The following is a 14,633-nucleotide window of genomic DNA, read 5'->3' on the forward strand; positions in this document are numbered from 1 at the left end:
GTCAAGGAACAGCAACTGCCTGTTCTCTTCAGTATATGTTCTGTAATAATTTGTAGACAGAATTTACCTTTTTTGCTATTGTGTGCTTCATATAAGATGAGAAAGTGTCTTGTCCTGCTCTTAATGACCACCATCATCTAAGTGGTTAATTGCTGGTGTTTGACAGTCAGAGAAAGGTAGGAGTAACTATGCAAGCTGATAGTTTTGTTTAAAAAGTGAATTTGTAGAACTCTTTTTCTGCAGAAAAGTTTGGAAAATGTGCTGCACTAAAGGATGTCCTTGAAGGAATAACTGAAATAAACTTTTTTGTACTTAAATTCCGATCTAAATCAATATATATATATTGTAATATATATATATATAAAATTGCTGTCATTGAAGGTAAAACTGTGTCAATTTTGCAAAGAAAGTTGCTTTTTTTTTGGTGGTGGGGTTTTCCCCCCCCCCCAAGAAATTAGCAATTGTAAAACTCCCTTGTGATCTCTCTGAGTAGTTGCTTGGCTAATCCCTATGTTCTTACTAGATGTCCAGATACTGAGATTTTTGGAAGGTGCTTTGTGTTGGGCAGTTAGTCCAGAATTCAACCCTGGCTGAGGTCACCAAGTACAGGCTGCTAACTTTGTGGTATAAGCAGGACATGAGTTTGAAAGTTTGTCTGATGCCACACAGAAAGTCTGAAGATTTATTCTCTCTCTCAGTCTGTTCTCTGCCACCTTCCTTCCTCAGGCTTGAAAGATAGGATGGTGTTCTGGGTTGACGGTGCCTCCTATCCCATATCGTGGACTACCTTGTTATGTCTAACAGCTGTCCCATTCCGTCCCCCCCCATCCCCCCCTTTCGGGGGGAGGGCTGGGACTTTTTGCTGTTGGCTCTGCTGGCACTTGCTCTCTCTCTCGGCTGCTTCGTTTCGCTTCACTCGCCGCTGCTTTTTCTTTCCACTGCTTGTTTTTCGCTGTTTCCACTTTTTTTTCTTTTCCCTTTCTTTTCCCCTTCTCCCCCGCTCCCCGAAGTTTTGACCGGCTCTGGACCTGACCAGACCTGAGAAGTCCGAGGATCTCCGGGGCCCACGAAAGAAGCCGAAAGAAGCTCTGCGCCCTCCCCCTCACAGTAACCTGAGCTTTTTTTTTTCCTTTTCCCTTGTGTCGGGGGGTGTTTTTTTCATTTGTCAATAAACCGGTTTTTTCCACTTTGTTTGAGAAATTCCTTCCCAAACCCAGAGCTGGGGGAGGGGTGGTAGAGGTTTTGTTATTAGGGGATTCCTTTGGAGGTTCTCCCCTAATTTATCCTAAACCAGGACAGATGGTTAAGCCTGGGGGTTGTGCCTCTATAGATTATTGTGGCTGTTTTGGAGTGGCTGGAGATATCAGGGAGAAGTTTTACTTGGTATTAGTTATTTTTTTCAACCGTATATCCTTTGTAATACATAGAACAGGTTGGTCACACATGGTCAGCAGGTGGGAAACTCCCTGACTCTTGTGCCAACACTATTAAATGAGAAGAAGTAGTGCATTTCACCTACTTTACTTCTTGTCAGGGCTTGCTTGTTACAAAGAAAGCATATGTTTGTTTGGTAGCTGTGCTCCTGTTCACACTCAGAAGAATCTCTGCATGCTGGCCTAGACCTGGAGAGTCACAAAGCCTGAATGTCACCAATAGCAGCTGTATCTTTGCTGCAAAGAGATTGACTAGAAGTACTTTCCCTCCGTCCTTGCATACAGCATTGTTCCACCAAATGGGAGTTGTGAGACTGAGCTGCTCCTTCTCTCCATTTAGTTCAGACCACTTCAGAAACAGTTCTGTGTCTCCCAAAGCCATGATAATTGCAGGTGTCTGAGGAGCAGTGCTGGGCTCAGCCATTCTCATGCTTCCTGGGATCTTCTCCCTGGTGGCCAGGCCTTTCAGTCACGTGGAACTTTGGAACAAGTGTGTCCTTACTGAGGTTGGTTCTGTGTGCTCTGTACAGTGTAAGATGAGCCATGCAGCTCACCAGGTGAACTGTCCCATGCTCAAGGTGGGATTTGGATTCTAACAGCGCCCTGCAGGCAGCGTGGCTGCAACAGGCTCGGCAGCTATGCCAGTTTCACATTGCTGCAGCTGTATCCACGTCTGAAGTGGGATTTCTGTAAGTATTTGCATTAAATGAAGAAGCCTCCAATCATGACCCTGGCTTGTGCCTTTTGAATGGCAGCATTTGGTACGCTGCAGAAAGACTTGCCCCAGCCTGTCCTGACTCTTCTTTCCTGGCCTTGGGTTCCCTCCTCTCTTGTCAGCTAAGCACTGGTGCAGCTGCCGTGAGCCACATCAGAGACACAATATGGTTTAAAATTGCTTACATATGGTGAAGGGTAGTTTGAACTCGGGCACATTCATCCTTCAGTTCAGCAGGCAGCTGCACTGGTATTTGTGCTGACACCAGGGGAAGGAGGCAGTGTGAAAGTGGAAAGAAGGATCAAAGTACAAGAAAAAGGCAGACAACAAACGACTTTCAGCAGTGGGGCTAAAAGGGCCCAAGGCACTTAGCTGCCCTGCTCTGCCCAGGGACTTGGCCCAGGCAAATTCCAGAGGAGCTTTCCAGCTTCAGTGCTCTGTGATCCTGTAAAAAGGATGCATGTAGCCAAATTCTCTCTGCATTCAAAAAAGGTTGATCCTCAGCTGTGGTGCTCAAAGCTACAGACTTCCTCAGCTTTTGGCACTGGTGTTTCCAGCCACCTCTACCCTCCTACCACATGCAGAAATCCTTTATTCTGAGTAGGACGCACAGCTTGCATGATATTGCATGTACATCCCATTGCCTGCCTTCCTGGGTGTTTGTAGGGATGCAGAGTGTGTTCCCAGGGCATCCTGCTCCAGTCAGTGCCAGAACAAAGCACACCAGCAGTGCTTGCCACTTTCTTTTTAAGACTTAAAGGAGATGGTAGTTGATAATGCTGATGTTGTCTTCAGCTGTGAGCTTGCAGAAAATGTATGCAGTTATTTCCTGTGACTTTGAAGTAATTCCTAAGGCACCTTGTGGAGCATCCACATGGGCAGATGTTGTGGTTTGAAAGCAAAACGAATGAGAGGCTCCAAGTCAGAGATATAATTTAATAAGAAGAATGGTAAAAAGGTAAAAGTAAAATAAAATAAATGCAATAACACGAAGGATCACTGACAGAGTCAGAATACAACCTGAGCAGGATGGTGGAAGCAGTCCAGGTGAGGTGCTCTTCCTGTAGCAGTGATCCTGTAGAAAGGTCTGGCAGCCCTGCTCCTCTGGGAATCCAGTGGATAAGTGCCCTTGCACTGTCCCACATACCAGCTTATATCCAGGTGAGAATGCTTGGCTCCTCCCCCTGGGCAGAGCATCTCACAATAGCATGAGAAGTGTGAAATGGGTCCTTGATGGCCCATTAACAGAGATAACCCCTGGAGGGAGTTACCTGTGATTCATGGGCCATTAGCAGAAGACACCCCAAAGGCGTTAATGGGCCATTAGCAGAAGACACTCCAAAGGCCATTAGCAGAAGAGGCAGGGGGCTTGGGAAAACACTAGCCCACCAGGTTTCAACAGTTCATGAAGATGGTAATAGAATAAATACTTTGTGTACATCCTACACTGCAACCCAGGACAGCAGAGCACCTTTGGCTTCAGCAGCCGTGCAGGTAGTGACTGCCACTGCAGTTCCCTCACAGGCTCCAGCTCTCCTGTGTTACTGACAAAATATAGATGGGCCAAACACAAACAAAGGGAAATAACTTACTTCAGTCTCAACTCCAGTAGCATGTGGAAGGTAAAGAGGAAAATCGTTACTTAAAAGGAAGCCCCAGTATCTTTCACTATAATTCAATGCCACATTCAGAGATTGCTTGTTGAAATCTGCATGCTGGAGACCCAGCTCACTGGGTTTTAACAACCCTGTTAACATAGCATAGCTCACCTTTAGCATCTTGCATTCCAGTTCATTTCTATTCCTCATATGACTTCCATTGTTTATAGGAAAATGGGATACATTAAGAATCTCAAGTAATTTATTTTGAATGGCTTCCTTTTGCAATACAGTGCAGGCTGCATTAAAGCTCAGGAGGCAGCTTGACGTGAGCTGACACTGGATATGCAAACGTATTTACAATGAGTTGTATGTGCCATGTTCTTTATGAATAATCTACCTGTTACAAAGTAAGTGACATTAATTACAATTATCAAAACATAAGCCAAGAAAGTTTGGGCTGGCAAAAATATAATAATGAGATTACTGCTGTTTTCATTAACACTGGGTCACTTCTGCATTTTACCATTTCTGAGTATCTAACTTGACAATGTCTTCTCTCTGTCTTCATGATTGAGTCATAATTAATGCAATAAGAATTTGCTGTCCTTACAGAGAAATAGTGCTCCCTTCCTTTTTCCTCTTGTCAGGAATCAAGCTTTTCCATAACTTCCACTAGTCTTGCTTCTGAGGTTAATGGAAAAGAAGGTGGAAATTCTAATAAATCTCACATCATGCACTAACATGTAGTTGAGATGCATGGAAACCTTGCAGAACTCCTCAAAGGAGTGAGTTGCTGAAATTGGGATGGGGAGCACTAACACTAACCAAATCCTGTTCTATGACAGACAAAAAAGTTTCACACTTTAAAATCCATAATTCCGTAATTTTTATCCATGTTTTTATCATTTAAATCAGGAACTAGGCATTTCTGTGATGGGTGTGTTTAGAAGTAGCTAGGCTAGTTTCAAATCTTAGAACAAAATTTTAGAAGGTTAACTGTCTTTGACAGTGAGAATTGCCTGTCATAATCCCTCCACATGCAAAATGTTGGTCAGAAAATTGCTTCAAGCATGCAGTCCCAAAACATGGACACCATGCCCTGTGGTGCTGGCTGCCATCCTGGGTGGTTCTAGTCCCAGGGGTGAACCAGAGCTGCCTCTCCCCCAGATCAAAATCTTGGCCTTTTGTGAGAAGTTTGGATTGCCACACAGTTCCAAGCTCTTGCTCCTGACCATGTGCTGCAGGAGGCTGGGGAGGTGGGGTGGTTGCTTTCCTAGGACATACCAAATGTCCTACATTTTGCTCAAATATTTTTGGGAGTTGAATTTTGAGGGGTTTTTTCCTTAAAGAAAGAGGAATCCTTTATCATCTCTCAGTGCTGTATTTAAATGACCAGTGTTAATATCTGATAGCTGTTTGTCATTCTAGGGCCTCTGCTTTGGCTTCAGTGCAAGAAACTAATGGGGATGGATTAAATAAGCTTGGGTGGGCTTTTGCTGGGGTTGATTTGGTGAGTGTGTGTGTATACAGTTTCTACTATGGCAGCAGAACAATCTGTTAGCAGAAAGGTGGGTAGATAATACCTTCAGCTGTTCCATCTGGATACAGAAGAGGAGGAGATGCTGCTGGGAAGCACCTGGGTAGAGCAAAGGTGTGGTAAGCAACAGGTCTGTCGATGTCACAAGATACATTCCAATGGCTGGTGTGCAGACCTCTGCAGGAGCTGCTCTTGGCCTAGTTCGTATGGAAATGCTAACAAAAATCCTGTATTTGCAGCATGAAGTATAGTAATGAAAATCGTTACACATGATTTTCTACACTGCTGATAAGAAGAGAAAATGGTAATTTTATGGTAAGTTTAGTCTTTCTTTTAAAAAGAACATGTAAGAAAGCAACTGTGAGACATCAGGGGGGTGCACTGGGCTCCTCTTCCACCCACATCCAGGAGACAGTGGTGGTATGGGCCAGAAAGGGGTCCTGGAGGTTTTTGAATGCCTTGTGACATCAGAGTTTTCTGCAAAAGTGAGGGTTTTCAGCTTTCCCAGACTCCCTGACTACTGCTGTAAATGGACAGAAAACTCATGTTTTGCCTTTTTTTACTTTTAGTAGCAGGATAATGGCTGACACAGCATGGAGCTTCAGGGGACCAAGGGGAAAATGGGATTCAGAACCACTTTCCCTGCCTCCTAGAGAGCAGGATCCACTGAGGATCAACTCCACTCATCCTTTTACTTGGAGAGTAAGCTTGACTGTTGCTCGACCTAAGACAATGCTATTACTATTCATAAAAGGCATTGTACTTGAGTAAATTGTTGTCTCATTGTATTACACTAAAGAGCCACATTTTGGCACGTCAGTGAGTTGCCTGGAGGAAGGGAATGCATGGAAGAAGATGGAGGATGTGTCCTACCCTGCGAGTGGTGTCGGGTTCTGTTCCGTGCCGAGTGTTCTGGCTGGGCACTGTGCTTCCATGCAGAAGAATCAGGATTAAGTCTGTCCTACTGTGAGATGATTCATGTGTGGGGAATGTGCATGCTCAGAAACAGTGAGAATTCAGGAGTGCATCACTGGAGAGAGGCTTGTGTTGAGAATCAGCAATAAAACAATAGCTGAGCAGGGAAAAATGTATTTAATAAGAGGAATTTGCAGTTGAAATCTTAAGCAGTTAGGATTGCTTGTCTGACCATTTCTGCTAAAGTTGCTGCTCTTCATTCTATTTTTAAAATGTCTTTAGGTACACTGTTTATTTTTGGATTTTAGATTCATATACATATTTATGCATATTTACATTACACCTTTCATGTGTATATATATATTTTAATTATGCACTCTCTGAGGTGTTTTTTCCAATTTTACTACGTGATTTTACTTTAATACCATGTTAGCATTCACATAATACTAAAATAGGGCTGGATACTTAATGTAACAGCAACTAGATGTCTAATTGTTATTTCCTTTATCTAAAGTATGACGGATGTGAGCTAATATTTGACCAAATAAAAGTGTTGCCCAACTTTGATATTATTCATGCTTTCCCAGAGATGTTAATATAACCCTGTAATTGGCATAAATTCTCTCCAGCAATGAGCACCATAGGAAATGCACTTTGTTTGTTACTTGTTTTTAAGGCACAGTAGAAATTCATAGGATATAACAGGCTGTGCATTTGAGTGTGGCTGATTTTCTCTCTGTGCAATTGATTTATTCTGATGGGAGAAAGTAATATCAGGCTTAACATATTTCTCAGTAGAGAGCTTTCTGAGAAAGATCTTCATTGGGGTATAAGTGCATCATTTCCAAACAGCATGTTATGTTAAACAGACACTTTCAGAAAATCTGCATTTGAACTCTACCCTCCAGAAAAAGAAAAAAGAAAAAAAACCCAAAAAACCAGTCCTTTTGCTTCTTTTGCTTAGATTCCAGTTCTTGTCTTCATAGTGAACAACTGAGGCATGATAACATGGTTCTGGTATACAAGCCCTGAAAAATAAGATTTATAAAGCAAAAACACAACTTAGGCTGGGTTGTCTTCAGCTTGTCAGTTTGACTTCTGTCTGAGCAGAAGAAAGGCTCATGCCACTTCAGAACTGCTTAGAAACTCTATGTGTAACTTGTTTATAGCATTCACTTCACTGTCCCCTGGCCAGGTAACCTTACCATGCACTGCAGACCCAGGTGTGACTGGTGGTCAGAGGTGCTGGGCTGGTGAGAACTGGTGTGTTGTGCTACTGGAAGAGAATGGCAAAAAGGCCTCATCACCTTCAGCACAGCCAACTGCTGCATGAGAGGCAGTCTCTAAAGTCTCATGGACCTTGCTGCTGCTTTCCTGCTGGCCAGTTTCCCCTCTTTAACCTTCCTGCCTTTCTCTTTTTTGGGTTTGTTTGTTTGTTTGTTTGTTTTGTTTTGTTCATTTTTCCCTGCCAAGCAGCTTCACTGCTAGAGCCAACATATGCCATAACTCATAGATGCTGCTGCTGAAGCTCTGTGCCTCTAAATTTGTGCAGCAAGAACCTTTTTGTTCCTTTTTTGTTTCTGTTGGGCCCAATTTAGGTAGGCAGTGAATCTATGGGAGGTGAGGCTAGAAAAGCACTCAGCACTTTTTGCTGAGTTCCATGCTGCTGGATTGTTGGGGAATTTTTTGTGTTGTTGTTTTTGTTTTTGTTTTGGTTTGGTTTGGTTTTTTACCTCCCATTTAATTTGACTGGAATTGAGGAACAAAGAAAGCCAAATCCAAACCATTGTTGGTCAGGCAACAAGATGTAGCTAAGAATGAAAACTGCAGCTTCATTAAAAGTGATGCAAAGGATGTGCTGTGATTGTCTGTGGAAATGTCTGTCAGTCAAACCTAGGTGCATTATGAAAACATCAGTTTCCATCAGATTCACTACATAAGCAGCTCAACCTCCCAAGACAAGTTTGCATTCGTTTATATTCATTGGAACTGTTGCTATTTGCAAGTTAAAATGTTTTTGGCAGGCACCAAAGAGAGAAATGTGGTTAGTTTCTTCTTGCCAATTATCAGTTCTGTGGGATATATCATACAGCTACCTAAGAAATCTGACAGGCTTCATAGAATCAGCCTCAAGCTAATTAGTGATGTCAGTGTTTTTCAAATGACTGTTGATATTATTGCTGTACCTGATCCAGGGACCGTCACCCTGTATATTCACGAGATATGGCAAAGTGTCATAGCCATGAATCCAAAATTCTCTGAAATATTAATATATTTCTGTCCTTTTATCTCGTCTCTACTCCTCTATGCCCAGGTTGTAATCCTGTTTTATCTTATGGATTTAGTTAATGTTAACTTAATCTATGTAACTGAAGAGAAAAAAACCACATGGCAAGACTCCCTACATTAATGGCTTGATATACATTCATGATGATGAAGAGACACAGGCAACTATGAAGAAAGTGCTAGATTCTGCAGTCTTGCTGTATCTCATGGTACTTGATTTTGTTTCCCTTTATTCTTGAACTGCTGGAATTAATTAATGAAAGGGCAATTTTGGGTGTGAAATACTTGATGAAGAATATGGAACAACCATACAAAAGTAAAACAATCCCATAAAACCAAAAAAACCCCACAGTATTTTGTATACAAAAACCCACCACGCACACATATGAACATGTGCATTGTTGTTATTCTTTATGATATTGTTAAGAAATAGGAATGTAGTAAGGTAGAAATCTAACAATGTTCTTCTTTCAGGTTAACTTTTGTTAAAGTATTAAACACACTCTTATCACTAACAAATAATATTGCTAATTTTGTGGCAGGCTTGAGTCCAATGTTCTGACCCAGACTGGCGTCCCTGTGTTAGACACTACAGGAAAACAGTAAGAAACCTGTCCTACCACATAGATCCTGCAATCTAAACAATAATAAATAATAATAAATACAACCAAATGCTGAGAGGTGGAGCAGTGGGCAGATAGTTGTCTTTATTTTACAGAGGGGGAATCAAGTGAGCAATCAGTTCAGTGAGATATCACAGATTGAAGAGGGGCCCTGCAATATAGAAAGATTATTCCAAACCAGGCTTCCTGTATCAAAGTCCAGAGCATTCAGCAGGTCAGAATTCTTCCAGCAACAAGAGCTGTGGGAGCAAAAGAAGAGAAAGTATACCTAGGCATTTGTTGGAGAGGTTGGCAGAATTGTGAATCATTAGGTAGAAAGAGGAAATGGGAAGCTGGAGGATAGGATTATGGAAAAGCTAAAAGGAAAGCTTTTAATCTATGAACCTTCCCTTCATGGATAGTTGAGGTATGACTGCCAAAACACAATGTTTATTTTAGGTTTATTCCCAGGAGGAGACTTCATAAAAAAATGTGTGCATCATATTTTTTTCAGTTTTATTTCATCAGCTGTTGGAAAGTCTGTGCTGTCTCTTAGTTTCTGGAGATCAAAGTGTAGGCAGTGAAAAATAATCTAATCTGCCACTTTGGAATAATTTGCCACAGCAGGCATTCCCAGTGCAAATCAGAGTACAAATCAGATGGTGAATCAGTGATCTCAAAAGAGGATTACTTTGGATTAGTTGTCTATTGAAGCAGGCACTTTGTACAATGCAGCAGACAGCTCCAACATGAGCCAATTCATTGCTTGTTTTTCAGGGTTGTGGTTTTTGTTTTTTTTTTAAGGAACATTAGTTTACCAACGGATTTTTGTACACTAATTAACCGTATTTGACAATGTTTGTGTCTAGAAGACAGATTATGTGACAGTACCACTAAGTAAATTTAATAACCAGACTTTCAGGAGAGGGAAGAGGCTTGGTAAGAAGCAGCCCAAGCTGCATTTTGCTTGGCAGCAGGTTTAAACACTGGTTTGAAGGTTCTATCTTGAATGTCCATTTCAGCCTAGAGCTTGATTTGTGAGACAGGAGACAATTCTTTCTGCCCATGGTTCAGTTCTACTGCTCCTCTTGTTTCAGGATGTAATGTTTTAGTGATGCTTGAATTATAGAATCATGGAATGGACTGGGTTGGAAGGGGCCTCAAAGATCATCTAGTTCCAACTCCCCGCCATGGGCAGGGACACTTTCCCCTAGACCAGGTTTCTCAGAGCCCCATCCAACCTGTCCTTGAACAATTCCAGGGATGGGACAGCCACAGCTTCTCTGGGAAACCTCTGCCAGGGCCTCACCACACTCATAGTAAATAATTTCATCCTAATCTCATCTAAAGCTTTTCTGTCTCAGTTTGAAGTTGCTCTTCCTTGTCCTGTCACTCCAGGTAAATAGTCTCTCTCCATCTTTCCTGTGCTCCCTTCAGGCACCTGAAGATCACAATTCGGCCACCCCAGAGCCTTCTCTGTTCCAGCCTGAACAGTCCCAATTCTCTCAGCCTTTCCTCACAGCAGAGCTGCTCCATCCCTCTGATCCCCTTGGTGCCTCCTCTGGCCCGGCTCCAGCAGGTCCCTGTCCTTGCTGTGCTGGGAGCCCAGAGCTGGATGCAGCCCTGCAGGTGGGGTCTCAGCAGAGCGGGGCAGAGGGGCAGAATCCCCTCCCTGCCCTGCTGCCCACGGGCCTTTGGATGAGCCCAGCACATGGGGGTTCCTGGGCCATGTCCAGCCTCTCACCCGCCAGCACCCCAAGTCCTTCTCTCCAGGGCTGCTCTTGAAGAAAAGCTTTAATACCATTTTACTGATAGTATACATTGCTAAATTAATCTGCTTTTCAGTTTCATGAGACTGGTATAAGTAACAAGGTGATTATAAACACCACTTATCCATGTATGAACACAATGCCCCCTTTCTTCAGGTTAATGTTTAACTCCATCATGCTGTAGCTGTAAGGTCATTACACAATCAATAGTTTTGCCACCTCCCTGTTTACCTGGCTTCTGGACATTTATTAATAAAGATTAAGCTGTTCTTGGCTGCATTTCCCATGTCACAAAGTTGGCATGTTGGCTTATGAAGCACCATCTATCCAGAACCAGTCTCTGGGGTAGACTTTCCTGTCCCTGTATATCATTACAAGTTACCCAGGTAACCTCTACAAAGTAACTCCTGTAGGGTTAGTATAAACCTAACCCTGACCTTAAACTTAACCAAGTGCCTAAGCAAATGTTTCATTTGTACTTATGAACAGTCCTACTGAAGTCACAGGTCTGAAATTCTGCATGTGATTTTCCCAGCCATGTATTATTAGTTCATTATACAGAAAGCAAAAATCCAGTCTACACACACATATGATATGTGCATATTATATGTACAGACATGTACATACATATGTGTCTACCTGTACAAAAGATAATGATGTATATAGCAGCCTACTAACAATCAGATACATTTTTGAGCATTACACAGATGTTTTTGACTCCAGGCTCTCCTGACTTCCTTAGATGTGTGTGCCAAAAGGTACGAATAGGTCATAGGAATGAAAAGGCAATTCACAGAAATCCATCATCCACACAATATGGCAATAAGGCAAACCTGTGCTGAGTACATATAAATGCCTAATAAGGAGACAGCCATAATATGACTGTGTGACATCTGATTTTTTTTCTGGTGTTTAAAGGTAAGTGGGCTGTAATTGACAGACTGAATTGAATATACAACTGAATATTATATGCATGTAAAGAAACAACACAGTCTGTGCCTGATGATTCCCTGGTATCATGCATCCATGCATTTTTGATCTTGTAGAAGTTTTTTTGGTAGTTGTTTGTTTGTTTGTTTGTTTGTTTGTTTAAGGTGCCTAATGACAGTATGTGAAAGGACAGGAAGGCATATTGCTTTATAATTTATTCCTAGCTGCAGTAACACTATCCATATTAAACATCAATCTTCTACTGTTTTGAAATGTACTTGGAGAAATCAGCAGCAAATAATACCAGCTATTCCTTATACCTCTTCCATTCCCAGGGCATTAACTTGTTATGTTTCCACCTTGGAAGAGGCAAGGGAATTTAGAGTGATAGCTGCTCAGCAGTCAGTGCTACGCACAGAAATTTGAACATAAGCATATCTGCTGCTCCAAGCTCTCTCCTGGGGCTAAAAAGGCAGATGGATATTATATTTTGCTGTGGTAAGAAATTGTACCTGTAAGAATAAGAATAAAATCATTAAAACCTGAGGTAGATTCTGTTTCCTGAGCTCCTGGATGTGTTTGGGCTTAATGATATCTATGAAGCACTCATAAATGCCAATACACGGAAATTTTCTGACCTTGCAGCTTAAGATATTGTTCCAGGATGGTGAATAGTTTTCACCATCTATACTGTCTTGTCTTATCCCAGATGTGTTCAGCTCTGTTCAAGCAGGACAATGTCCTGCTTGCTGTTTGCTCCAGCACTGTCACTAATTCTGGTAGAGCTTGGGGGGGGTTCATCAGGAAAGGGAGGGACAGCACCGAGCTGCTCGGCGTGCTTGGAATGGGAGGGAAAGGAACCCGCAGCAACTGAAATGTACCACCAGAGAGAGCTTTTGTCTTGCTGACTTTTATCAGGGACGCTGTACTGCAGCTCTCTGCTCACAATGGAAGGTTCTGTAAGTAAGTGTTGAATCATCAGGTGGAGAAGAAGAAACGAAATTCACACCACTGATACCATTTGAACTGCACATGTGATCCTTTGAAGTGATCAGGACAGCTGGTAGGGCTGATGTCAGCCAGGGGAAAGCTGCTACGAGATCAATGTGTCCTATCTACAAGGCCCTGGTCTGACACTGATTCCTCTGATTTTGGCTGGTACAATCTAGAGGGGGGCACTCTGGGAGTGATGGGGCTGCCCTTGGAATTGAGTGGGGACTTGTGCTGCACATATCTCTTTTGCCATGAAATAGATTCATAGCATTACAGAATCACACAGGTTGGAAAAGGCCTCCAGGAGCATCAAATCCAACATTTGACCAATCAAGCTCAGGCATTACCTTCCTCTAGGAATATCACTTTTGGTTTCCATGGCTGACACATTACGCAACTGCAAATGTTTGTCAAATGTATGCGATCACACCTTCATTGAGCTTTGAAATAATATTTCTGATTGCTCTAGATTTCTTAAGCAGAGAGATTTCTAAAGTGGAGAAAAACAGCTTCCATGAAATGGATATAACTTCACAGAAAGTTTTGTTTCACATTTGTCTGTGTTGTAGAGCTGGAATATATTTTTATCTGGTATTTTTTGTGGCAAAATACCAGCATTGGCTCAGGAACAGAGGCAGGTAGGTCAAAGCTCTGAAGCTTTGTTTCTGGGAAGTGCCAGCAGATGTTTGCATGTTTCCTGGCTTCCTTCCTGAGTATTCAGTTCTGCAAAGATGATATCAGGCAAAATGGATGATAACTGGGATCCAGCATCTCCAGTAGCCTTGTGGTTTGAGAGGAAGCATCACCCTCTCTGTCCTCCCCACCTCCAATATCCCTTCTCCACTTTTATTGCAGAAGTGTGTTTGCAGTTTTAAAGGTGAGCAATACCATCATCATGTGAGCCTCCTGATACCTGTGTGAAGTGGATGGAAACCTTCACTGAGGCAATGGAATCATCTTCGTTCTCACAGGAAAATGATTGTTATCATCCAGATCTTTCACTTAACTGGGCCACACTGCTCCTTCCCATGCTAAAACTTCAGGCACTGCTGGGAATAGGTGTGTTCAGGCCTGTAAAGAAGAATTTCTCACTGCAGGTAGAACAACTGCAGTTGGCTCTGTTCTCTCCCAGAAACTGTCTAATCCTAGGAATTTCTTAGTGTCTTACATACTCCTCATTTCAATATCTCAGTGTACTTTTTTTTTTTTTTTTTTTTTTTTTTTTTTTTTTTTTGTGGCAAGAGATCAAACAGCATATTAAATAGCCACCAAAGCAACACATGTCCTCCATGTGGATTATTCTGGCATGTTATGTCAAGCCAGCTTAATTACAGATTGTCTTTAATGCCGTGTTGCAGGCTTTAATTTTGTGTGTGTGTGTGTGAGACTAAATAAATAACAACATTGACAAGACTAAAAAATTTGTGAAGTCCTAAAAAAGCTAAGCTATTCATGTTGTGGTTTGGGATTCATGTAGATAGGGATTCAAACTTCAGTGGTTCCAGCTAGGAATGGGTGACTATGATCAAGTCTCCCGGTACAGAAGCAGGTTCTAGTTTATATGTGTGCTCAAAAAAACCATATTGTGGCAGTAGATGTATTCCAAAGTAGCTTTCAAAAATGTATTTTAACAAAAATGGACCTCTTAAATTTATTCCACCCTAATTTTCACCCCAGAGTGAGCTCTTTATTTGTGATCGTTGCACTAGCTGCTTGCTGAGAATCCAGGCAAGGTTTTCCAGGCCTTGACATCAAAGAGGACAGACACATTGCCGGACTACTTGATTGACCAGGTATGCAGTCAGAGCTGATCACGTGCAAAATTCATCAGCTCCAAGTGAGGTTATAGAGC

The 14,633-nt window shown here is 42.2% G+C and overlaps 1 long non-coding RNA gene across 1 annotated transcript; it reads left to right on the forward strand.

Annotated features, from left to right (window-relative positions):
• The first annotated feature begins 1,954 nt into the window (after positions 1–1,954).
• On the forward strand, positions 1,955–6,736 carry LOC310906151. Its single transcript, XR_014589360.1, has 3 exons — positions 1,955–2,122; positions 5,526–5,601; positions 5,856–6,736. It is a non-coding gene; the product is annotated as an uncharacterized lncRNA (long non-coding RNA).
• The last annotated feature ends 7,897 nt before the right edge of the window (positions 6,737–14,633 follow it).

Source organism: Zosterops lateralis (assembly GCF_965231275.1).
Source record: "Zosterops lateralis genome assembly, chromosome: 2".
In the NCBI taxonomy this organism is placed as follows: Eukaryota; Metazoa; Chordata; class Aves; order Passeriformes; family Zosteropidae; genus Zosterops; species Zosterops lateralis.